This window comes from Heliangelus exortis, chromosome 16 (assembly GCF_036169615.1).
Source record: "Heliangelus exortis chromosome 16, bHelExo1.hap1, whole genome shotgun sequence".
Lineage (NCBI taxonomy): Eukaryota > Metazoa > Chordata > Aves > Apodiformes > Trochilidae > Heliangelus > Heliangelus exortis.
This window is the reverse complement of record NC_092437.1, coordinates 8,194,382-8,221,038: the sequence shown is the minus strand read 5'-3', so window position 1 is coordinate 8,221,038 and position 26,657 is coordinate 8,194,382. Positions and strand designations below refer to the sequence as shown.

At 38.4% G+C, this 26,657-nt stretch overlaps 2 long non-coding RNA genes across 3 annotated transcripts in view; both read right to left on the bottom strand.

The window, feature by feature from the left end:
* Positions 1-5,367: 5,367 nt before the first annotated feature.
* LOC139803500 (uncharacterized) lies at positions 5,368-16,652 on the bottom strand. 2 transcript variants are annotated; one of them, XR_011729024.1, is made up of 5 exons: positions 14,300-16,652; positions 13,109-13,228; positions 12,401-12,547; positions 9,755-9,961; positions 5,368-7,012 (listed from the first exon to the last, which is right to left on the bottom strand). It is a non-coding gene; the product is annotated as an uncharacterized lncRNA (long non-coding RNA). The 2 variants fall into 2 exon arrangements; XR_011729025.1 differs by having other exon boundaries at positions 14,304-16,652.
* Positions 16,653-22,562: 5,910 nt separating this feature from the next.
* Positions 22,563-26,657, bottom strand: part of LOC139803555 (uncharacterized) — a 138,832-nt gene continuing 134,737 nt past the window's right edge. The window contains exons 5-6 of the long non-coding RNA XR_011729049.1: positions 25,001-25,077; positions 22,563-24,605 (exon numbers count right to left, since the gene is read on the bottom strand). This is a non-coding gene — a long non-coding RNA (uncharacterized lncRNA). The remainder of the gene's footprint in view (positions 24,606-25,000; positions 25,078-26,657) is intronic.

Sequence of the window (26,657 nt, the reverse complement as noted above, 5' to 3'; positions counted from 1 at the left end):
AGCTAAGGAAATACTATCTGAACTTCAGCTGCTACTCATTTTCATTTTACAATTAAATCTTTATCATTGTAATATTCCCCATGGTCACATGTGTTTGCTTTCAAGGAATCCTGTGATGAATTCATTCATCTATTATCAGGCTCCAGGAGTTGAGAGAGTGTGGCAGCATATTCATTGAGAGCAAATTTTAAATTTGCATTGGAAATGTGAACTTGAGAAATAAATATATTTCAGTCAAGAATCAGAAATATAAGAGCATATTCCTAAAGAAGGCAGAATATCAAATACATGAAACATATTTACTCATAAAGAACTACAGTATAAAATGTAGCTTCACAAACTATTTTCTGAACATATATAAAGGAAAAAAAGATCTATTTCTGATAAGCTCAGCTATAGACCAAAAATGAAGTCGATACAAAAAATATTAACTGTTAAGTGACTTACCTGAAAGGTCTTACAGTAATAATAAAACTGTGATGAAATTTTCATAACTAGAATCTACATTTGAAACAAAATTTGCTTCCTGTTTCTGTTATGTTTTTCACGATTCAATATAAAACATACAGAAGAAAAATTAGAGGAATACTTTACATGTTTCTATTGTTAAATGGATCGTGAAACATTATCTACAGCATCTTACCTGCTCTCCCTTTCTGCTTTGGACCAGCATAGCTCTTATGACTTGCTGCAAAATCTGGTTTTGAAAAAGGGTTTTCCATGAGTGTCAGTGTCCAGAAGAGGGTGCTGTTTGGTTGGATTTGTAATTTTCTTCTGTTTATACGGAATGACTGATAAAATGGAGTGTACTTTCAAATCTCATTCTCCACATTATTTTATTTTAGGCTCATTAGTGTGAAATTCCATTTTAAGTAGCATATCATACCTCTTAAAACTTCAATGCCAGCATAAATTCTTGCTCAGCTATATTAAGCAGAACACCTAACAAGTTTAAATTCCAAAGGTCCTTTGTGTCTCTAGACTAGCTGCTACCTATATCTTATGATATCTAGGTAGTATCAGGTAATATAGTTGCTGTTCCCTGGGGTTTTCATAAAATTCTCATGAAAATGAGATGTACATCTTGCAAGAATATTTTTGTGAATGCTCACAAGGAAAAAAAAAATCTCTGAAAAACAAGCAAAGAAATAAGAACACATTGCACACCAGACTTAGCAATTTTTCCATTTAAAATTGCTAGACTATCATCTAATGAACAGTCTGTCCCTCCCTGGAGATGAGAATGTTTACCTGCATTTCACATGGAAGGGGAAACTGAGGCAAAGGGGGATTGGCAGTGGGAGAAAGGCTGGAGGCAAATGTCCTCCTTCAATTCCAGCAACCCAGAGAAGATGTTTCCATCTTCTGTCACTGCTCCCCAGGCAGGACACTTCCACCTTCACCACCATACAACAGGGCAGTTGTGAATGGTCCCTACTTTCTTTCAGGAAGCACATCTATGTAAATCATCTTTGCTCTTGGTTGATTTTGGGTGGAAGGAGTTGGGAAGCGTCCAGCCTGTCCTTGCTGCAGCTTCCAAATCCCACAGCAGAGCTTTTCCATTCACAGAGCTATTTCAAAGTGTGGTTTTGCTTACACCCTCACGGCTGCAGCTCAGACTTGTAAGACACCAACTACCAGACACACCAGGTTATGATATCCTGTAGTTATGAGTTAATAATGGGTCTTCAAAGAGCTTAGGGTCCACCATAGGTTTGTGGTACACATTTCCAGCCCCATTTTCATTGTTTGGAAAGGAGAAACCTTCAGTATCACAGCTGCTCACCCAGCTCTGCTCCAATAGTTGTTCAACTCCAGGCAAGGCTTGTCCTGTGTGGGGGGTATAAAGCACAAACATAAAGCACAAACACCTCTGGCAGCCTCTCTGCCCAGGCTTGACTGTCACCCCAAGTAATTCTTTTAACTCTACTGTTAGGGAGAGTTGGAGAACTACCCCTAACTGCTTCCAGTGTGAACATCCTAAACAAGAGGTGGCAGCTGAGTCGGAGCAGCAGGAGAAGTTGTCAGGCAGGGATGGGCAGTGGCACCCGGGGCAGGGGCAGAGGGAGAGTTCCTGTGTATGGAGGTCTAAGAGTTTGTATTGCCAAAGCATTCAGTCACACTGAAATTCAAAAAGAACTTGTTACCTACAGCTGTTGCCTAAAGCCCTATCATCTTCAACATCTTCAAAGTCTGTCTATGGTTAACAACATTAAACAGGTACTGTCCACCCTATAAAAAGTCTTGCTTTGTTTGGAAAGCTGGGGAGCAAGCTTAAATTGATGATTTCTACTAAATTAGGTTCAGCAATTTTTGTGGGCTGCTTATTTAATGGTATCTAGGTGTGATCCATAAGCCATTTACACATATATCTAGGCATAAAACAGTGGGTTGCTTTTTACTTCTTGAGGAAAACAGAAAAAGACCTGCAATTTTTTTCTAGCTGGCATTCCTTAAAAATGAGTAAAACTTTGTGTGGAAAATTTTGGGGGGGGATGTGATCAACGTTTTGTAAAATTTATGGGAGAAACCAGCTTTGTGTGGGATTCACATTAGTAAAATCTGCTATTTATGTTCAACAAAACCTGAACTTGTACATGTTGTGGTGCCTTTGCTTCTCAGTTTATGCTGCAGCTGTTCTGTGCAGTAGGTAAAATGAAAGGTTTTAATTAAAACTGACATTGCTGCACCTTGTGCTGCTGGTGACAGTCCTGTTGAAAAGTATCATGAGAAGTGTGGAAGCCCACTGTACAAATCTGCCCTCCTGCTCGCATCCCAGCATTAATGTGCTTTTCAATCTGGCAAATGAAAACACCCCTTGAAAAGTTTTTTTAATGAACAAAGACTTTTCTGACAAAAAACACTGTGCAAAACACGCAAGCAAATAGTTTTCATTGCTAGTTTTGGCCTAAGACTGAAGGCAAAAAGGCCATTCAGTGCTTTTGAAACTATGAACAAACAAGGACGTTCTCCATCAATTCACAGCAAAATGTTTCCAGCTTTTCATGGAAAAATAAAGCAGGTTCACAGACTTAACTTTTCCAATTAAAAATCAATTTTTTCACAGAAAACCGTTCTGATTAGTTTTAATGAGAGGTAAGCAATGGTAAATGACATCCTGTGTCTACAAATTATGCATTTGGGTTCAGAGCTGCCCTGCAGCCTCCATTTAACACCAGAAGGACCCGGTTCACAGTCTTGTTTTGTACCACTTTGACATTTCAAGGATTCACAGGAGCTGGTTTACTGCAGGGCAATGCCCATTAACCCTGCCTAGCAGGGCATGTGAATTCTCAATTACATGATGCCATGCACCCTCTCCCCATCTGCTTTTCCATTTAAAGCTGCACTTTTCTGTTATAAAGGAATTAAAATATTTACAGGAAACCACTGCATGGTGGAACTGTCGAGGGTCACCGCAGTGATTTTATATCCTCTTACTCCATCTGCACTATTTGAGGCTTCACTGTGCAAAAGGGAATCTGGTGATGGGTCCAGCAATCTTTAGCTGTAGTACCACCCCATGTGGTCTTCATTAGCCTGTAATTTCCTAGGGTATGTCAGAGAAAACTAAATGATCCTAAATTGTGGGGAAGAAGGCATGACTTAAACCTGCATTTTCTCCCCAACTCAATTTGTTCACTCAGGCAGTAAAAAAATTATTCCTGATTGCATTATTTCTAATTGTAAATATAATTATGAATGCATAAACTAAACCACTGAGGCATGCATTTAATTCTGAAACCTGAAGTCATATTTCTACCAACATATTATAGTAAAGTGTCAAATAGCAAAGGGGTCCTAATGTTAAGAAAGTGCAAAACTTCTCGATTTTTTGTTATTCTGATAATGATAATTTTTGCTTACTGCTGCTCAAAAGTCTACTCAAAACTGACCAAATTCAGAGAAGAAAGCCACTTCAACAATGATTTAACAGATTTAAATATTCTAGGGAGTTATGTAACGACTGATTTCTTCACTGTTACATGAGCCAAAAAGAGGGGGGATACTGGACATGATGGGAAGTCACCATCCCCTGGCCTGAGCCGGAGCAAGAGTTGTGCATTTTTAAATGTTCTTATGCTTTTCATTGTATAGGCAGAAACAGACAATCCTAGCCTGGAGGAGTTTACAGTCCCTGTAAGCAGAGAAGAAAATGAATAAGATGACTATAGAGAGGTTTCACAATTTTTTTGGTTTTGTTTGTTTTTTCCAAATTGAACATTCAGCTGTCAAAAGTTCTTCAAATCCACCATCCTCCCCCTCACACTAAATCCCACTGGTTTGGAAATAGTGTTGTAATCTGGAAGGCACGTAAGGAAGCATGGAAATTCCACAGATACTTGATCAATCCTTAACCTAAAGACCTTATTTAGTCTGCAGCTGCCACACCATGCTGTGGTGCTGAGGGTGCCCACAGGAGAGACACGATTCCTGCCTGGTGCTCAGAGATCCCTCCGAATCTCCGGGATAAATCGCACAAGAAAAAACACAGGGTGTTTTCTGATGTTAAATGGGGAGCCAAACAAAGCAGCTACTCTTTGTGGATCGAGTGCATAACTGGTGAAGAGAGAAAAAAGCTACGAGGGGTGACCATCACCTATTATCACTTCATTAGATGTTAAGTGTTTACCTGAGCATTTGGTGGCATCAAGCAGGATCCGTGGCTTCTGTGTGCAAGGTGCTGAACAACTACAAGAGACAGTCTGTCTCCTAAAAACCTTGCAAAATAACTGTAAGATGGCAAACAACTAAGACCATATGGACACGTAAAGCAATAGTAGGAAGCAGGAATCAGCACAGCAGTTCAGCGTGACATGAGTTTTGATCTGCTTATGAGTTGAATGGATTCAGGCTACACTTGATAAGCTTATCTTGAAGTAAGACAGAAGTTCGGCTGCTGAAATTCCACCGTTTCACTGTCATTATACAGCTGAAAGTCAAGAACTGTCAAATTACATGAATAATATCTATCTATATTTAATGCAGCGAACTGTTGACAATTGCCTCTCATCCTTCCCTTCAGTGCATGAGCCCCATGAAACAGTTAGGAATGATCAGACTGAATATAGGCAAATCTGTGGCCACATAACCAGGCTCCAGATCAGAAACTCACTGTGTCTAAAATGGAGAAAAAGAGAACGTATCAGCAAACACAAAAAGCTAGAGAAATAATTCTTCCTGGACCACAGCAAGGAAAAATGTTGAAGATTGTGCTGACACTACTGACATTACAAATTCTAGGAGGCTAATGATAATGCAGGCTAGACTTTTTCTCCTCTCCCCATTTAGAAACAATCACATTATATCTTATGAGATATGAGAAAGATTGTTATCTTGCATAATGAAAACCAAATGACAGGCAGATAAACTTAGTAGCTGTTTATAAAGTCTTGTACAGTATTCTCAATGGTATACAGATAAGGAAATCCCATAATTGAAATGGCTACAAACAGCATTAAAAAGGCATATAAGAAGAAAATAAGGAGAAGGCAGACAAATTTTAGATTTCTGATGAAAGTGGTTTTGTTAGGCAGTTTGATTTCTCCTGGGAGCCAAGCACCTCCTTCTCCTCCAGACATGTGGTGTTTGAACTCACAGCTCCATCCTCCTCCTTCTGTGACCCCCCTACCATCCTCACCCTCACAAGGCACTGGAGGCTTGACAGTGGCTCCTGGAACTACCCTCAGCTTTGCCTTTTACTTTAAACTCCTCCCCCTTTAATGTCTTCAAGGATATCTGCTTGAGAATCTTCAGAAAGAGCAGGTGGAAGGTACTAGATGCTGCTTACTTGTTTTCACAATAAATTTGGAAAATTCAAGTCCTTTCCAGTCTAAATAAGCCGTGATGTATTTTCTTAACTTCCTCATGTACAATAGAACCAGGGAATAATTTTGAACTGTAGGTAGAACAACAGCATAAGAGTTTCTGCTTTGAGGCAGATTTAAATTGAAAACACATTGTTAGGTTGAGATTTGTTGGAGTTCTCAGACTTCACAGTCACTCACAAACCTAAGCCATAGGACTGATGTGTGCTTCAGAGCAACACCTCAAAGGAGCTGAGATTCAGGTCAAAGTGGAAGCCCTTACACTGCAGTAATCTTCTCTCATTAGAGAAGAAAAAAATGATTCAGCTGGACAAATGAGCTAAAATCAGGAGAATCTTGAACAAACATTTCAAGCATTAATCATTTATATAGAAAGAAGAAGCAAATCATCAAAATAATTGAGCAATTGCAGAGAAATGCCACAATGCCTTGTACTGCCAAAAACTCATCACTGGAAATGTATAAGTCTGATTTCCAGGTTTATTAATGAAACAAAAAGGCATCTACAATAGATAAATAATACATCATATGGAATTCACCCAGTCTATTTATAATAGAGATCAGTGACACCTATCAACTCATATTAAATCACATCATGCATATTTTGCCTCCTCTGCACTTTGTCAATCTCTGCTTCCTATTTCATTGCTGTAGTAGCTACATTTAACAAAAAAAGTAACACACAGACCAGTTGAAAGAAGTAATTTAAAAAGTCCCTGGAAGAGGGCTTAAAAGAACAGGAAAGATCAGCCATATTTGTACTTTTCAGTGGTGCTTGTGCTGTATCACCTCCTGCTTTTTACAGATGCTTAATGAAAAAGTTCTGATGCTCCAGCAGTGCAGGAGGTATTTAGCTTACAGACTGGCAAAGCAGAGGTAAGGTCATACAATGAACCAAAGTCACAGAGTGACTCAGTAGCAGGTTTGGGACTAGAATTGAGGCATCTGACCTCCTGAGCTGTAAAACTGAATTATACTCCATCCCTGACCTGTGTCCTGTAGGAAAAAACATGGGATGAAGTGGGTTCTTTGAAAAAGAAGGTTTTTTTGAGTTCTTACAAACATCATCATTAAAATGTAACTTGGGTTTAGAAACATCCTTCAAAAACAGCATAAATAAGTTATTTTGCAGAAGACTTACTTACCATAAGATGAGATAGAAACTTATAAATAAGTTTGGAGATCTGTAGGGAAAAAGTTATTAGTTACATGATCAGAAATGGGGTCTAAGGAAACTGAAAAACCTGGATTTTGCATGCAGCTTTTAAAATATAATTAGTGATCTAACATAAAGAGACGTCACTGGCTGTAGTAATGTCTGTGGCAAATAAATAACAGTCAAACACAATAAAACTCCCTGTAATGTACTCTGTTGTAATATTGATGGCAGCATATGGCAAACATCTGACAGCTGTTGAACAGATGTGGCAATTAGCAAACCTTATGGTCATGCTGTTAAGATTATTATGCAACACGTTCTCCAGTAAAATTAGATGACTTCCTACTTTCTGTAGCTTTACACATGTGGAGTGCTGGTCTAATGTCCCATTTAGGCAATATTGTTAGCTAATGTCTCCTAACCCATATTTTTTTAGTTGATGCCTCATAGAAGATTTAGAGAAATCCAGAATTTAAACAAGAACAATATCAATTCAGCTGTGTAGCAGTACTTCAATTATAATAGCTAATGGACAAATTGAGAGATAAAAAGACTTTTCTATCATGTTGAAATTCAATGAACAGTTTTCAATTAGGCTCTGAGTATAAAAGGGAAAAAAGAAAGATACTTTTCCTTGATGTTAACATTGCGGGAAAAGATGAGAGTAACTTCACTTTTTCATTATACAGAAGAGGTGCATATAATGATGCATATTTAAATTATAAATCAGGTCACTATCTGCCAAATGAAAGCAATATCAATTAGAGCTAAGGTGGATCAGGCTTTAAAACTCCTTATATTTAATGACAAAAGTATGACTGTTACCCTCACCCAGCCAACAGAGGGATAATTTAAGGCAGTAAGAAATCAAAGAATGATGTCACAAAAATAAGCCCTCACAGCTTTTTGGGTAGTATTAGTATAATTAATAGACTTCCAATGACTTTTTTTTTTGTGGGTTATGGGCTTTCACAAAAGCATTTATTGCAGGCATAAAATATAAAACTCTAAAGAGTGGGTTTGACTAGGGTTGACTTGAGGGTCCTTAGCCTTTCTACTACAGTAATTCCTGTAAAATAATAGTTTCATTTATAGGCTCAATTTATAACGTTGAATTTATGCCAGTTCATCTGATATCAATCATGATAATAGCATGATCTATTGTATGTCACTTGTGCTAACGCAAATTAAATATCACTATGTTACAAAAAAAGCCTTATGTTAAAATAACATTAACTGTGTAACATTAACAAAAAAAAATTATGGATGAAATAGCAATTTTGAGTGAGCGTATATACTGATAATAAATATAAAACCATGCATATTTCCTATATGAAATTATATACATACTGAAAAAGGAAAAACTAAGCAAAATATAAATTTGATTAAAGCTTGAGTAGCAAAATTACTACTGATTTTTCTCCCTTCTTTGTAGTTCAGGTCATGTAGCACAGAGTTGATTATCTTTCTTTTTAACCACTGTGGTTTTCAGCCTCTGTCGTTGACACAAGAGTATTAGGAATCAGGTTTTAAAAATAGTTAAGAGCTGCAAACATGGTCCTTTGAATACCCCTATATCTCTATAAATTACGTACACGTTATCATTGGATATATGCATTTGTGTATGAAACTGTCCAATTCAGATGTTAATTGAAATTTTTTATAAGTACAGCTAGATAATGTAGTTCTGAGATTAAAGTGGACCAAAAATTTGTTCCAAAATTGTAAAAAAACACATTTTCTTCTCTTTGTAATTTTCAAGATTGGCACTAAAGAAAGTCTGTGTTCATTCTTACTTGCAAAAGTAGCCAGACACCCTACCTGGATTAAGTAAAATACATTTATATGCATCATTGCAGGAATTTTTCCACATCAAATAAGGCAAAGTCTGGAATATTGTAAAAACCTTAATGCTAAAAAACTTGTGCAGCTTCAGGATGAGTGAGACTGTATCAGCCTTGTCTCTGAGTGTTAGACATGATTTACACAGTTTAAAACACCTAGCAGGGATTGTTTGCATTTTCTTCTTGAAATGAGGACTCTGATCACTTTTCTTGAAAATGTTGTTGGTGAGTTCTTCTGGCCCTGGAAGGTCTGCAGATCCTACGACATTTTCTGGTTATAGATTAGATGTGGTTTTGGTTTTTTTTTTTTTTTTTCAAAGATAGCAATGATAAAATACTGCCCATCCTGTAAGAACAGGATCCAAGGCACTCTGTACTGTGGTTCCAGTAATCCTCCTGCAGACATTGGTTTTATTACCTCATGATGGTTTTACATGCCTCCCTTTTCTTATAATGCCTGAGCCTTGTGCTGTCATTATATATCCACCTGTTTATTGATGGTTATTAAGCCATCAGGAAATTCTATTTCTTTCCTTTGCTGATAGGGAAATGAAACACAGAGGGGCCCAAGTCACACAAAAAGCAGCTATGAAAAGGAAGAGCAGCCATAAACCTCTTGCATCTCCATCAAACTCACCTCTCCTCTCCTTTTGGGGAGCCTTCATGGAGAAAAATGATTTTTTCAAGTTGTGACTGTGCCAGCTACGCTGAGATTGGGTCACCTTAACTTATTTTAGTGTGGTACCTTTCTCTCCTTCATGATACCGGGAGGGAGGGAGAGATGAAACAGCCCTAGCAATGTGCTCTGGGGCACTTGGTGTTTGCATTCAGCCTCTCTGGGTGATACTTCTCCCAGTGACCCAAGTTTTGCAGAGTTAACTGCACGCCTTATAGGTGAATAGAAGAAACGCAAAAGATCAAACCTAGGAAGAGGCTTTGCACATCTTCTGTTACACAACAGGCTGCTCTTCGAAGACATGTTCATTATTTCACATTTTTCCTCCTTCAAATGGGGGCATTGCTTGTTTCAGAAGCAGAACTGACACTGCTTGCCGTTCATTGCCACAGATGTTAGAGATATTCTTTAATGTTGGAAGGAAACACAAACCTCCTAATGGAGATTTTGGCAGCTAAGTGAAAGGAAAATAGATTGTTTTAATATATATTTATAGGTCTTTTAACATATATGTGCTCTGACAGTGATATGGTAGTTTAAAAAGTCTATTATTAAATTTGTTTTAAAATATCTGTTTGTGAAGTCTCATATGCTTCTTTTGTTACCTACTTTATGTACTAAAAAAACAGGCTTTCAATTGCATTTAAACATACTTTCATGTACATTTTGAAAATTTTATCCAAAGTTAAAATAAACTCTGCTTGTGCTGAATTTAACTCTTTGCCACAAGTTGAAGCCAAGTGTTTAACAGCTTTCAAAAAGATCTTGGATGTTCATTTACATCTATATATGAGTAATTTTAAGCCTGTCTGTCCATGACATAACCATTCTTCAAATGATAAGGCAATCAGTAAATGATACATGTGTGTACTCTTACACTTGGTCTATACATCTGCTTAATTTTAAAGAAGTGGGAAAACCTCTGCTCACATTATGAAAGTTCAAAGGTGTGGAAATTCCTGCCAGGCTGGAAATAAAGTTGTGAAGAAACTCTTCCCAGTTTCTGTCCAACGGAAGAAGCTTCATATTAGATAGTGATGGAATAAACCATTTACAAGGTTTTTCTTTTGACTTTCCCTCTAACATCAGGTACTGACTGGTGTCAGGTACAAGAACCTTGAAACATGCATCAGGTTCCAGACAGGAGTTCTGCCCTGGTAACATACCAAAATGATACCCAAGTTTCCAAGGTAGCTTCCAGAGGAGGCTGGCACATGGAATCCAACTTTCTAATCATGCCCAGTAGTTACCATGAATTATTCAATCTGCAAATTATTTATTAGATTAATTTAACCCCTTTTTTCCGTTCATAGATTTCCCCTGAACACTTTTTTTTTTTGGTTTTCTCTTTGAAATGACTAACTGGGTACTTTTAATGAATAATTTTTAGGACCAGATTCTTCACAAACCCAAACTGTTCAGTTCTGCCTGCAGCTGCATGCCAGGGGCCTCTGTGCTGTGGTCGAGGCAGCAGCTCTGGGGTTTTGTCTCTAACACATACACATTATGTATGGCAGAGCTTCATCATAACTGGTTCTTTACCACAGAGGACCCTGAAATGATGCTAAGCTTGCAAGATGATCCAGCAGCAGAGGCAGTCATGACCCTGACTGTTGTGACCCAGTTTTGTGACTTTCATTCACTGGGAGAAGCACAGGGAATCCTGCCCTGAGTCTGCAAATCGATGCAAAAAGAGCACTGAGGGTATTAGACCTGAAATACAGATAGGACACATCCTTTGCAATGACCTCCTTGAAATGTTGCATTGCTGTAAATAAAAGCCAGGGCTTGTGGTATTGAAACTGCCACAAAACATGGCAACAGTCACCTGACAGTGATCATTTTCCTATTTGACAAGGACATCAGGAACACCTATCAGTTAGTAGAAAACTCAGTGGTAGCTGCAAACGAGTAACTGTCCAAAACTCTTAGGGGGATCATAGATGTATATTTCCTTAGGCTTCATATTTGGCTGGTAGAAGCAGCAAATGCACTCACAACTAATTCCATTCATTGGGAAATAAGAACAGAAAGAAGATGGAATGGAAAAGAGAAGCATCAAAAGTGCCAGCACCAGGAAGAGATAAAACCAAATCAGTATTCAAATTACATGCATGTCTCAATTTTGCTTTGTTATTGTGTCACTATTTTGAAAAGCCCAAATTATGCTCATAAAAACTTAAGCTATCCATACATATGTATGAAAGTATTCAGCTTCAGCAGGGTAGAGACAGACAAATCTGGTAGTAGGTTTCTTTTCAGTTTGTGAGAAGCAAATAATAATCAAGTGTAGATGAGTTGTGTGAGATACTGAAGTCCTGGAACCACCTCCTTTGTCTTGTTCTTCTCTGAGAGACAAGGAAGAAAAAGAATGTATTTTGCTGTCCCATTTGGGGACACATTCCAGTTTTCAGTGAACATAGTGCTAAACTGTCTTTGAATTCAGTGGATGGGATCAAATCCTTTGCTAATACCTTGCTACAATAATTTTTGCTTGCCCATAGTGCCTCACACACCTTCCTCAGGAGTTAGCACATGGGATGGCTTTTACAAATGCATAATTCTGTATGTGTTGTGTCATATGGTTATAGTGGATATTTTGTATTTCCCATCTCACCTTATTTAGTATGTCTGGGATCTACTGGGTGTAGATTTCTCAGAGCTATTGCCTCCAGCTCTTGTTTAGGAGAGCTCACACTATCCTTCCATCTTCAGACTATAACTTGAGTTGTGTTAAGGGGTGTAACAGCTCAGAGTAGATCTGGAATGTTTAATCTCTTTAATGCTGTAATATTTATTAGTAACCAGATAGTCAACAACTGTTGTATTTTTTCAGTTAAAAGGTATTTTAAAGAATTTACCACTTAAAACCAGTCTTTGTATATGTACATACCTGTTTATCTTACATAAGCATCTTCCAAACAGGATGCTTCTCACAGACTGTTTGAAGAACCTCCTGCCATGCCAGAGCACAGGGAATGTCCACTCCCTCCTTCTCCTCAGAAGCCTTTCTAACATCTCAGTGTTCTCATCTCCAGACCTTCAACATACAAAATAATTGTATCACATCATCTTAGAAGAATGTTACTCACTTATGCTTACCCCAGGCATTTGCCACCAGAATCCTTATCTGGAGAACTCTGTTTTATTTTACTGTATGCTCATTTTTCAAAGTTTCCATTTACATATGATGGCTGTGATTGTACTACAGGGTTTTAAAATCCAGATGTACAATGAGCTCCCCTTATTACACAGGTAAAAATAAATTGGTTACAAACCAGTTCTCAGAGCATAACTTCATACCGGCACTACATCCCTCACAAAGTCAAGTTAGAGTTTCTTGGTATTTATTTTATGATGTCTAGGACTTGATGTTTTTTGCCTGATACAACTTCTCAGTGAGTAACATTTTTATATAGTTTTGTTTTATTTTGTGTGCCAGTATGCAGGACACCGAGTCACAGATCAAGATCTCACTGAACTGTGCAAACACAGATCATGCAGACAGTGCCTGCCCCAGAGAACAATATTTTAGAAGGGATTTTATAGAAACAGAATTAAAGTTTACCAAAAGGCCTGAGAAGGCAGCCCATTTATATACCTGCAGCAATTACATTTTGGCAGTGTACTCCTGAGATGTCCACGTGTTGCACTTCCACCCAGTGATGGAGAGTGTGGATACAAGGGGACACATCTGCATTGTCTCCTCAAAACTCCTCACCTTTGAATATAAAATGTGAGGATATAATAAGACAATCATAATATTTAACAGTTTCGTAGCTGTTTAAAACATCCAAGCACTATAAAACACTCAATGATTAATCCTCACAGCACCCCAGTGAGTAAGGCGAGTTCCCTCTGCCATTTACATCTTCCAGGCAAGACAAGATTGTCTCCTGTATCATCCAGCACTTTCTCCACAGTGGAATAGAACTCAGAGTGGAGAAAAATGCTTTTCCCCCCTCTTTTTTATTAGAGTATTCACCTTGAACTTCTCATGCCATAAAAATAGGAAAAGGTTATTCACATGGAAACACATTATAGGCAGTCTAAAATATGGGCTAAAATGTGCCTGTTTAAAGTGTTTATGTCTGAGAAGAAAAAATGGTGTGAGCTTATACTACAGCAAGTAAGAAACAAGTGCAGATTAGGATGACTACTGTTAATAAGTCAGTGCTACACATGCCACCAAAAACCAGAAGACTGATGATCTGTATGACTGAAAGGAAGCAAGTGGGTGGTGAAAACAGAAGAGGGCTGTCAGCCATGAAGATGATGTTACAAGGACCCATGCTTTAGGTTATCAAAGCTGAATAAAGAAGTAACTCACACAGTTCCAAATGAAATTAATAGAATTTGCATGTATCTCAATTCAGTACTGCTTGTGGGGAGAGATTTCCCATAAAACATGGTATGACATGGAGTATTCTCTACAGGCAGCATCACTGGAGATGTGACAGATCCTGAAGGCAACTGGTGAATATGTATACAAGTTGTTTTTCCTCTTTACTTTCCTTATTCAAACTGGCCAGATGAACTAAGTCATAACTTAGGGTTTGAGTCTGCCCCCTCTAATCTACTTTAACAGCAGCAAACAGGAAAAAAAAAAAAAAAAAAAATGACTGAATCTCCCAGCTTGTCCACCTTCATTTCAGCTTTGTTCTTACAGCATTGTGATTTAAAAAATATACTCTCTGAGGTGGCTGACTGTAAACGTGGGTAAGTGGAGTTGATCTGCTTCTAATTTGAACACTGCAGTGTCACGTATTGTAACTTGAACAGATGATTTTACCTACGATTTTATTTGTCACTGCATCAGGACTCCTTGCTCTCCTCTTCCTACAAACACCTTAAAGGCAAAGGATTCATCACTCCTCACTCTTCTTTTGCTTTCCTTCACAAGTTCCATTTCTGTTGAAATGTCTGAGAGAAGTTGCCCAGCCAGGACAATGATCAGTTTGAGAGCTTTGAACCTAGTTTAAGGAACACAAGAAAAATCAGCAGAAATTTATATAACCAGTAACAAGCTTAATAAATGTATATATTTCATTTAATTGCTTTCCCTAACTTTTATAACTGATTTGTCTTAGTCTGCAGACACCAGTTTTGAGTAGAAACTTGTAATATAAATATTGAATAATAACAACCCTAATAAAAATGGGTAACGTAGACCCACCTCTTCCTTCAGGAAAATTTTATTCCACTGAATGATTGCAAAGTAGCCCCAATTTTAAGTGCCTCTGCTTCAATCTTCAGCATATTTCTTAGGAAGATTAGAATATTCTCCCCTGTTCTGTGATGAATTAACTGTGTTTGGTCGTATTTTTGAGGGGGGGAGGGGAAATTACCATATCACTATATGCACAAGAGATCAAATGTATGATTAAAAATATTTATAATACTGATGTGGGAAAGAATGATATGTTAAACAGATAAGCATATAATAATGCATGTCTTACCCATAAAATTTAATTTATCCCTTGGGCAGGGCATAAACTTTGCTCAAGAACAACATGTTTTCCATCTATAGATTGCAGAGCTAAACTGCTTAATTTTACAGCAAATTGATCACTGCTGTAATATTTCAGGAGCAAAATGATCCTCAACAGTCAGTTCAGTTTCAAAAGCCAAAATTTATGGTTCTGCTTCTGATTTAGTGATAAGTTTTTTTAACTTATTGGGCATTTCATCACTTTCTATCGGGAGTCAGCGTTGAACCAACAAAGAAATATTTTTTTAAATCAACAACAACAATAAAAAAAGGAACATAAATAATATACATCCAACTGACAGAAGAGTTTAATATTCCCTTCAGACTGGTAGGAAATTACTCAGATTCCTGTCCTTGTAAACATGTGTCCTGGCCCGTGCTAGAGATGTGCTGCACTGCTGCTGCATGGATGGAATCACTCAGAGTCCCAAGCCCCACTGCTAAGGAAACTATTTCATTTATTTTCCCAAGTGGTTAAACTTCATTTTACCCAATGCAAATAACATTTAGTAGATCTAAAGTTATTTGACACTTTTGATATGTTTAAAATAAATGTAGAGAGATTTAATGATGTGAAAGTTCATGACTCAGTAAAGATTGCTCCCTAGCTGGGGTCTTAGGATAGACACCTATAAAATCAAATTATTATAATCACAGGAGTCATGAGAAAAAAGTAGGCCCTGCTGAGCTCTATTCACTGAGTTTTTGCATTCATTATATTCCTGCTAGTTATGAAACAAAGGGACGAGGTAGGCTGAAATCTCAAAAGGTTTTATCAAGTAATTTTTTGCAGCAGCATTTTGTGATTACTACAATGAATTTTTGAAACCCAATTCGTATGCCAAGAGAAGAGGAAAAAGAGACAGTTCCTTCATTACCTCAGTGCAGTAGTACCTGCACATTTTTGAACAATAACCCCCAAAAGTATGGGCACTGGAAAAATAAAAGGAAAAGCATGGATTATATTTGTTACCTGTATCAGAGAGCATTGTTCAGCTTCCTCTGGAGTAAGTTACTGAGAAAAAATATCTAATTTAAAGACATTATGCATGATGCAAAGCTCAGATTTTAAAGAATAACTCCCACTGACTACTGTTGTGTGTGATTTAGGAGAGAAGTAGCTTTAAACATCCTCCTTAAACATACATACATCCCTCATCCATCTTGATACCTGGTCAGCAATACTTTGTGGTTATACTTTGGTGAGTGGCACATATTTACACACAGGAGAGCATGTATATGGCTGTTTTATAATCAAGAAGATTATTTCCCAAAGCTGCTATTGTTTTTATGTGTATATCTGCACACTGACCTGGGAGACACTGAATGGAGACACAGTAATTAGGTCATTTGCTTGGTCCCGATATTTCTTTGGAGGCTTAAAGGGTAAAATGTCTCTGTGCACAGTGCAGAGTGTGAGGGGATATTTTTCATGTTTCTGCTTTATAATAAAAACAGGAGAAAGGAAAGGACCAAATGCCAACATTTTTTGTGAGGAAAACAATAATTATGGGTGCATATTTCACCTGCAACTATTTACAACTGGAGTTTAGATCAGGGAGATGTCTAAATCCTTGATGGAAGCTCACAGCCAGCAGTGCAGACGCTTTGTCTGGCCACAATCTGCTTGGCTCAATGGGATTGTGCTGGGGAAGAAGATGCCAAGCACTCTGGCTCCCTTTAAAAACAGGCAAAAGATTTCAGCTCCAGACTCAACTGATGGAACTGCACTTGTCCTCTCTCAGTCAGTTACACCCATCAGCTGGCCCAGTGTGTAAACCCTCCCCAGGTTTCTGCTAATAACCACTTACACAGATAATATAGCCAAATGGTTTCATAGCCTCAGCTTGTGCAGTTTTATCAAGAATACTGGATAAAAGGTGATTTCTGTTAGACAATATTTCCAAGGCATTTTCTAAGGATCAAAATGCAGCTTTGGAAATACATGTGAGATTTCTAATGGAAGAATGCACTAGAGGTTTTCAATCTTCTTTTAATTATAGAGTTAAGCAATCAGTTGCAATTAAAGAGGAAATACCCGTGGACAGTGTAGTGGATTTGTTTTACTTCTCATTGTTTTTCTCAGGTGGTTTTCACATAAAGATCCCTCCTTCAGGTTTTAAGTTTCAGCATTGTGCTCAAAGACCTGACCAGCTCTCCTACAATTGGGTGTTGTGGGGATGTATAGTAAGAGACAGTGTAAAAGCTGGGCTGCCTTCAAATTAACTGTATCCATGGGCTCAGAATCACCCATTTACAAGCAGCCTCACAAAAGAAACCAAACAAAACATAAAAACATTTGTGGGCATGAATCACAAACTGTAATTATGCTTGCCAATGAATGTCCAGCCAAACACTTGAATGAATGTTTGCATTCACAATGACTGCACCCAGGTTTCAAGGTGAAAATCAGAAGAAATTGCTGTGTATCAAGCCCACAATTTGAAATACAAAATACACATCAAGTCCCAACTACTATGAAAATGGTTTCACATTTGCTTAGTAGGTTCATGGACCTTAGGCAAGCCATTCAGTAAAGCAGATTATAGTTTTGAAAGTGCCTTGTTTCCTAGAAGAGATGGTTTCTGCCTGTGCTGCAGCAGCAGTAAGGACAGGGTTAGCTTGCTTTACCTTTTCCCTCTTCCAGGCTTTTGTCCCTTTTTTTGGGGAGGTTCAGTTCCCCCCTGCTGTATTTCAGACAGCGTGCTCTCTGCACGTGAACTGCTCTCTCTTTATACCTCTGCTATTATTCTCTCTAAACTTTCTTTGTTACCTGCTCTGGCTCCTATTATTTCTCCTGTGTCATCAAAAACTGCCTCCTTACAGCCTGCCAATTAGCCTTTGGCTGTCAGCACATTCATCAGCATCCTGAAAGGTGATGGTGAATGGCAGCTCAGAGCAGCCGGGTGTCCTTGCAGAGATTCACCATTCCTTACATAGGAGTGGGGTGTGCCTTGGATTTCCTGGGGACTTTTGGGAAGAAGCAAGTACAATTAGTAACAAATGAAACAGAATGAATTAAGATAAGCTGCTTCAAAATGAACAGCTAAATGCACTGAACTTTTCTGAGTTTAAACTAGACTGTTATGAATATGGACGTCCTCTGTAGGCAAAGTAAAAAAGCCTGACGTAGATATTTTCCAGGAAACAAAGAGAATTAAGGGTGTAATCTGATATTACATACCTGCAAGTGAGTAATGCAAATAATGCTCCTTCTGTACTTGTTACAGGGAAAATAATATGACTTTGGTAGAAAACACACATTGCATTAGTTTCTGGAAATATATAAGTATGTGTTATTCAAAATTCAAATATTAATGATCACATAAATATTCTATGATCTTGGCTATTACTTTCAGAACAAACATTTTAATTTTAAGATGTCATATTTATAAAAGCTGTATTTTGAGTAAGAAAAAGAGAGAGAAAGAGAGAGACAGACCCTTTTAAAGATGCCTCAATGTCTTGCCATGGTATCTTTGCTTAGCAAATACATGGTATGTTTAAATTTCTTTTAGCTTTACAGTGTTCACTTGCTTAAACATTTACAATGCTACTATTGAAAAAAAAGAAGGACAGGAAGAAATAAAAAGTGTGTGTTTGGGTGAACTGTGGATGTCTGAAAATGCATACCAGTAGGCAGAATTAGATTTATGGGGTTGGGTTTATGTGTGTGAGCTTTAGAGCAAACTTCAAGGGTATGTATGACCAGAGCAGTGAGATTATATGAGTAGCTTATAAAACTATATCCTCCTATCACTCCATCTTTGCTAAGGGATATTTCCAAATTAATCAGAAAGGAAAACAAAATAATAAATTATAAAATATCAAGCACAAATTAGGCTTTTGACTTGTCTAGACAGTCTGGATCAGATTTTCAAAGGAAAAGCATAAGAAAATTTTATTCATGCCAAAAGCCAGCTTTTGTATATGCAAATAGATAGTTATTACAAATGCTGCAAGTGGATTTCCAGATATTATTTCAAAATCAGCCTGCCAGATCTGAATGAGCTAGATTTTCCAAGTACTCAACACACACCCTTGCAGCCAGATTCCCAGAAGAGCTCAGCAATGGTATCACAGTTGGGTGGGATCTACAAAGCACTTTGAAAAAACTGTCTCTTATTTAATTACAAAGTGCTTATGGAAATCTAAAGTTTGCTTTGAGTAATAAACATATAGAAACTGGCCCTAAGGTGCTGTGCAAATTTGCATGTAAGTCTTACATCTGGTAATGTTTGTTGATCCTGATCAGTTCCCAGGGCTACCTGAGGAATGAGAGTGCTTTGCAGATTTTTATGGTGGGATCTTGAACCCTTTGAGAGTCCAGTGCACCTGATGAGGATCACTCCATTGCTTTTTTTTTTGTGAAGCACATCCAGTCCCACAAACTGGTATGGAAGAGAGAAAGACCAACCTAGGATTTCTTCTGAAAGATCTTCAAACATTCTCAAATTGTTCTTGGCTTCTGCTGCTGGAGCACGTGGGGGGGATAGAGGCTGCAGCTTCTTCTGCCTACTCCTTTGTTTACTTAGTTGTAAAAATACAATCCACGGCCTCACTTTATATTTAGATTATAACAAGCTTCAAATGCTTGTTTTATTATGGCTTTATGGCTCAGCATCCATTTGTCTGCACCCTTAGCCTCACCATTTCCTCATGGTAGGATGCAGGGTGCTTTGAGTGTTCTCCAAGAGGAAGAAGCCATCTTGAGGAGCTTAGCAGAGGCTCTGATTTTCAAGAGAGTGGGGATTTTGTTGGATGTATAAAAGAATATCTAATTAGCACACATATCTGTCACAGTGATGAACAGGGATAGTTACAATCATTTGTATGCACAGAGGAAAGAAGTCACTTCTAATATTGTTAAAAATATTGAAAAGTTGATCTCAGGAAGGTTTCTGCAGGGGCCGGGGGGACTATTTAAGAAACAAGATGCCTGCAGAAAGATGTACTGGAATAAGATTTGATGACAGCTTATGCATACAGATACCACTGACACTTTGGTGACCACAGCAGTTCCAACAGGCTGGGTATAAACTGAGTGTTAGGCTGTGGGAGGCTCCTGCAGATTCCCTGTGGGCTCTATGTCTTCATGTTCCTGCTTACTTGCTTTTTGGGTATAATGCAATCCCCTGCACAATGGGGGTAGATCCTGAGCTCCCCAGTCCCCAAACTGCTTGGTTTGCCTTGGGTGAGCATCCAGGCTGCACCCAGATAATGAATGTGTATGACTGAGGGAAATGGTGAATCTCCCAGTTCTTGCCTGATGTCACGGAGAAAGAATTTTCCTCATCTCAGCATCCTTCCCTTTGCTACGTTTGTGTTAGTAGTGAGGTTTTCACTTTTTTTACTTATTTTCTGTGCCTTCATATTTGTGCATGCAGAGACTGTATGCATATTATGCCATATTTTGTTACTGGGCAAGTTTCTGTTCCTTCAGCTTGCTCTACAGCATTTACAAATTCTTGGCAGAAATCTGTATCAGCCAGCAACTGGTTAGGAGGATTAAGAAATGCTTCTTGTATTTGCTCTCCAGAGAAGAGCTGGTTAGTGTCCTCTATAAAATGAGTGATCAGCAGTGCTGATAGCAGGAGCCTTTTATTGCTTAACACTGCCTGGGTAAAACCAGACTTCAAGCTTGCAGGAATAATTCTTCAGCCAGTGGGGCTGACTTCTTGTTCATGCTGTTGACCAAATAGTGCTCCACAGGGTCACACCTCAAGGATGCAATTCATTTTCCTTATAATGACTGTTCTGTTTGGGGAGCCTGGATTGTCTCTTTAAAGACAATTTATCTCTAGGTTCAATAAAACCACTGAAAACCACTGACGAAGTAGCCTTCAGAAACTTTGCATTACCATGGGCGGGATGGAAGGAACTCCAGCTCTCCTGGTGGGTCACTTTCTATTAGCAGCTCTTTGTGGACATGGCATTGAACACCAAATCTGCTCAGCAGAGAAGGATGGAGAGAGAAGTAGAGTGATCACCAGGTGCTTTAACTTAACTGACTGGCAAGGCTGAAGTTGGGATTGGAACTGGTGGAGTCTGGTTTAGGTGCCCAAAGTGGCAGCTTGGTCTGCTCAACACTAGTTTAGGAAATTGAAAGTTTGAGAACATTTCTGGCAGTATTTCAGCCCTGAATGAGAGGAGCTTGCAGGGAGTGGGTGCTGCTGGGAGATTTCACCCACATCCAAATTACAAGCAAGAAATAAAGTCCTTCCAGTTATGAATCTCTCTCAAAATTAAAATCCTCCATGGTGGGTTTTGATCTGGTCACTCCAACCTGACTCACATGTAAATTCAAAAGAATTTGAGACTGTGTATCAGGTTTTGACACTGCAGTGTCTCCTCTGATTCTGACACTGTTGGCTTCTTCCAGACCTGATTTTTGTGATTTGTGGATTTTCTCTGCAGCAGGCAGCACACAATCCTGCCTTCCATTTTACCTTTGCATTTTCATCTCCTGTAATTCCTTCTGATACATTTCACCACATGATTTTCAGATAGGATTTGTATTTGCTCTTGGGCTGTTTCTACTGTCCTACATATGTCAGTAACTTTTTGCAGAGTCAGACTATCTTCCCTGAAGAATTTTCTATTGTCATCACTTCTGAGCCCCACTGCAGTTGCTGCCCCTGTTAATTCCCTTATACAGATATTCAGCTCTGTCTCACCAGCAGGACTGGTTACCCTCCATGAGCTGCCTGCAGCTTCCTTTGGCACATAATAGAAAACATATCTTCTGGACATAAAAATCATATGATATACATGATTACAGATATTAAAATCTTAATTTGTTATTATCTGGTTGTGTACCAGGGGGATACTCTGTGTTAAATATTGTAAATAATTAGCATTTAACATACTAGCTGTTTTCCTTACTCTTCAAAATAAGCACATACATTGCATTTTTTATACATTTCTCTGCACCTGTTTTTGCAGACTAGAACTGTAGCACAGTACATTACAGAAGAGAGGTTTTCATAGACACAAATGGGAATTAACTGTCCAATTCAATTGACTTTTAATTGGAGTTGAACAACTACAAAGCCTTTGAAGAACTCTGCTATGCTGAACCTCTTAAATTTAGTCTAAACCTGTTTGTTGATAAAATCCCAGCTCCTGGGCAGCAGTAGGGAAACATTTCCTTTACTCCAGTAGCCACATAATAATCCACAAAACATCAGGAGTTTTGCCTTAGAAAGGTTCATATCTGACTGTGAAATAAAAGTTATTCTCATTTTTTACTTTATGGTCAAATACTATAGAAATGTTATTAAAATCAACAGGAACATCAAACATTTCTCTCTGTTTTAGTAAAATAAGTTATTACTACATTATTCTTTCAGACATGATTTCCTATTACTAAAAATCTACCTGTTTTGTAGTGGAAATGGATAATTTCATGCTAGAGTGGGGATATTTTGAATAAAAAAATAAAGTATTTCATTAAATGATATTTACATCTGTTATACATAACTTACTAAAATCCAGTTGCTGATAATCCAGTTGCTAATAATAAAAAGTTTTTAAACTTTTTCCAATTCTTTTTGATCTGTATTCTCTCCATATGTATATAAATTTAATATATTCATTTAAACATCAGAGCTAAAACTGCTACTGGTGAGAATTAAAGAAAAAGAAGTATATTTTGCATGCTCTGATGATGAAAAGATGACCAGTATTTGAGAGATTCTGACTTGAGTCACAGAAGATTTCCTACAACAAGGATAAGGCAGAAACACATTTTTTCAACATCATCTCTCAAATCCCTCACGTCACAGCGTTATTTTAAGACAACTTCACATTTCCTTAATTTCTATTAATTTGGTACCTGAGGTAGAGGTGCAGTGCTTGGTTATCAGGTGCTGTGTTCAGTTCCTGGAAATCAGCAGTTCTCCTTAGGTTGAGAATATGTCTGGCACGTGTACATCAAGTGCATATTTTACTTTCTTCCTTTGTATTCCACATATACTGCAGCAGATAAGACTAGACAAATGCACTTTCATTGACAAAGACTCAGAGAATGCTCTGGGGTAGAAAGGATATTTGGTGATGGTATCTTGCATAGTTTGTCCCCTCTGCACCATGGCAGGATTGATTGCTTTATCACTAAATGATCCCTGATGGATGAGTATTTGGTCTAGGCATCAGTTAAAAGTGAGGATGATAATTCAGTTTTACTGATGCCACTGAAAGGGGAAGTTAATCTATTAAATTGTTTAGAAGTTTTACAATTTCCCATAAAGTGTTTAAAGCAGGGCTTCTCAACCTTTGCCACAGTGTGACCCACTCTTCTTATCCTCCTTTTTACCCATGCATATAGCATGGAATTAACCTGGTGGCCTCCAGTATAGCACTGAGGGAGGCAAGGTGATTTTTCCCCCTGTCAGGGACATAAAGAACCTCATATACAGATCAAAAGGAACGAGGAGATCTCTTACAAGAGTTACAAATTGTAAGGAATAGTAATCTGAGGTGGTTTGTGTCACATCTAATGTCTGGGCTTGGACAGCACCTCTATGGGATCGGGGTCTTGGATCCTTGTTTGGATCAGGGTGGGCTCCCAGATTTGCTCTCATTAGCGTGAGGTTCTTGGAAGAAAACTCCTTGTGTGACCCTGCAGAGGCTTTAGCACCCCTTGGGGTGACAGTCCAGGTTGGCAGGCACAGGGTGCCACCCAGGTCAGGTGCTGACTGACTCCTCTGCAGCTGGAAACATCTGGCTGATGTTTGCAGCACTGGCAGGTGAGGTGGCAGAGTCAATCCCCACCTATGGGGCTGGGCACAGCTGGGGGAGGGACAGAGTGAGAACTGGGCCTTCTTTTAAGACACAGTCTCTTCCCTGGCATGATACTGCTCTGTGCCACCTCAAAGGCAATGCCTGTACAAAGCCACTCCAGCCCCAGAATGCTGAGGCACAGGGATAGATGCAAATGACAGAAAATGAGAATAAAAGAAATTAATATTTGACACATACAAGCATATGCACATAAATATAAATACATTTATATCTAAAATCAAATAGTTTTTCCCCAGAGTGAGTGAGCTGTATTTGCTGCTTGGGTTGTGCTGTCACTCGGGAGGATGATTGTAGAGCCCTTCAAATTACAGCACAGCCTTTTACCCACACCAGTGCCACCCATTTTCCCACTGTGTCTAATGTTGATTAGGAAGGTCTCTGAAAGCTCAGCAGAGGAAAAAGCTAGAGGACAGAATTATAATAATGGAGAAAGACAAAGAGAGAAGAAAGGGAATAGATATTATCAGCATGTTACATTTTTGTGCAAGAAATCATATGGTATTAAGCTGTTTTGAATAATGCAACTGACAACTGTCATGAAGAAAAATTTGCCAGTGTTGGACTCCACCCCTGTTATCCATATTTAGTTTTTATCTGACATAAATGCAAACATTTTCTTGAAATGGGCCAGGGTTGAGATTCATCAGAAATTCAGTTATGCTGGGAAACCAATGGAAGGGTACCCTGCTGTTTGAAGATGAGAACTGACCCAGAAAAGTTACCTGATTTGCCAACAAGTTACTAGACTGCTGTTGTCCCTGTTGACCAGGTTAGAAAGGTTTTCAGAGAAGATGAAAATAGTCTACTGAAAAGGTGAGAAAGTATTTACAAATAAGCATAGGAGCCAAATAGTTCACTACTGATGGAATGGTGTAGTAGGGGATGGATTTTTGGACAGATAATGGTCACAACAAACCAAAGCTCCTCTGTGGATATTTTGTTCTCTTAATGAGCCCTTATCTAATGTGCTTTGCTACCTCTAGCAGTGCAAGATTAGGTCAAATAATAGAGCTATCGGGGTATTTTTTTGCCTGAACAGGTTTTCATTGATAAGTGCTGATTATTTAAACCAATTTATTGTGAGGATATATGACAGTTTTGAAAAGGTGCTTGTCAGAAAAATTTCTTCAGTTTTGAGGATATTTTCTGGTTAAAAGGGAGATAAAACTTGGAACCAATGGTAGGTAAGATACTTACCAGCAATGGAGATGTGAATTCAAATGCCTCCAGGATGTTGGATGCTTGATAAAATTAATCTGTTGTAGGTTCTCCTTCTACAGAGCAAACAGAGAGAAAAAATAACAGACACATGACTATTTGGAGTATTTTTTCCAGCGCAAAAACTATTGGATCTTTGGATTCTCTGTACCTGTTCTTGTTACACTGTGGTGAGGCAGGTTCTGGTCATTCCCTCATTTCACTTCTGATGCTCACTGCCCTCTCTGTCCTTTGCAAGGAGAAAGGAGACATCGTCAAACAGTCACTTGGGTTCAGAAAATAAAAATATTTGTTTCTGATTTTGTTGCCAGGTCAAGCAGAAATCTGGTGCTTTTATTCCCCTCTCAGCAGGCTCAGAGGTGTGCTAATGGATCCAGGAGACCACAGTGCTAAGTAAGTTGCAAATCACCCTCTGTCCACAAGCATGTCCTGGTCCAGCAGGTGGGATGCAGCTGATACTCCCTCATCATGGTTATTTCAACAGCAACCAACAACTGTTACCACTCTTTCTATCCTTGCAGTGGCCCACACACAGGTTGTGAATAATTGAGGACGATTTGAAAACAGATAATTTTTGGGAACAGATTTCTGTGATTTGCAGCTATGAAGACACAGAGGCAATGTGTTCTCTTCCCCCAGACATTGACTTCTTCAGGGGAAACAGCACTGGTCCATTCCCATGGGCACCACTGAACTCATGGATGTGCAGGTGAGTGCTGCCTTCAAGAATGTCTTCCTAAATCTGAGCTTACTCAGTACAAGAATAACACCCTTTTAGAATGATAATTTTGCTTTCTGAATTAACATTTATTTGATCACTGTATCAATACTTATCTGCAGATTATCAAGGAACTGGGGAGAAAATCTGTGGGATCTTCAGAAACAGTTTTGAATCAACAATAACAAAATCAGAGTGATGGTCACTATTCAGGGAACAAACAAATCTTCACTTCAGAGTAAACATACTGAGAAAATAAACTAAGCTGTCTAAATACCTAAAATTGTCTGTTAGTCCAAAATTCAATTAATCTCTTGTAGACCTCTGGATTACTCAGTGGAAAGGAGGAAAAGAAACAACAGAAATTACAATAAATAAATTTATGGAATAAGATGGTTCAGATGAAGTAAAGCTCTGATTTCAACTTTGCCTCAAACTGAGCAGAACCTTTTTCAAGTTCCAGAAAAATTTGAATGATTTTTCTAGAAGTGAATAAAGTTTGTGCCAGAAAATCTCCCAGATTAGAGTGGAGATTTTAAACAATATAGGAAGCAAAATGTTATAAGTAAGAGAACATGAAAAGACATCAAAGGTTCAGGGAGTGAGGGAAGATTCTGAGATTCAAAAGATCTGGATTCAGTTTGAAGTGCTATTCTTGAGCTGCTTAGAGACTGGACAGAATAGGTAATTACTACCATTTCCTTTCAGCCGGTATTTATTTAGAATTTAAGAGAATCTAGCATCAGAGAGGTGTGCACTGAATCCCTTGCTACTATTGTAACATAACAACAATAATGGCTATTTTTTGTCTCTATGTGACAATTCTAACTTTACATTCTCAGGCTGAGAGGGTTTCTTCATCTACAATTTTACAATTATTCAGTAGCCTTGCAGATTAAGTGCCCAGCTCATTCCTAC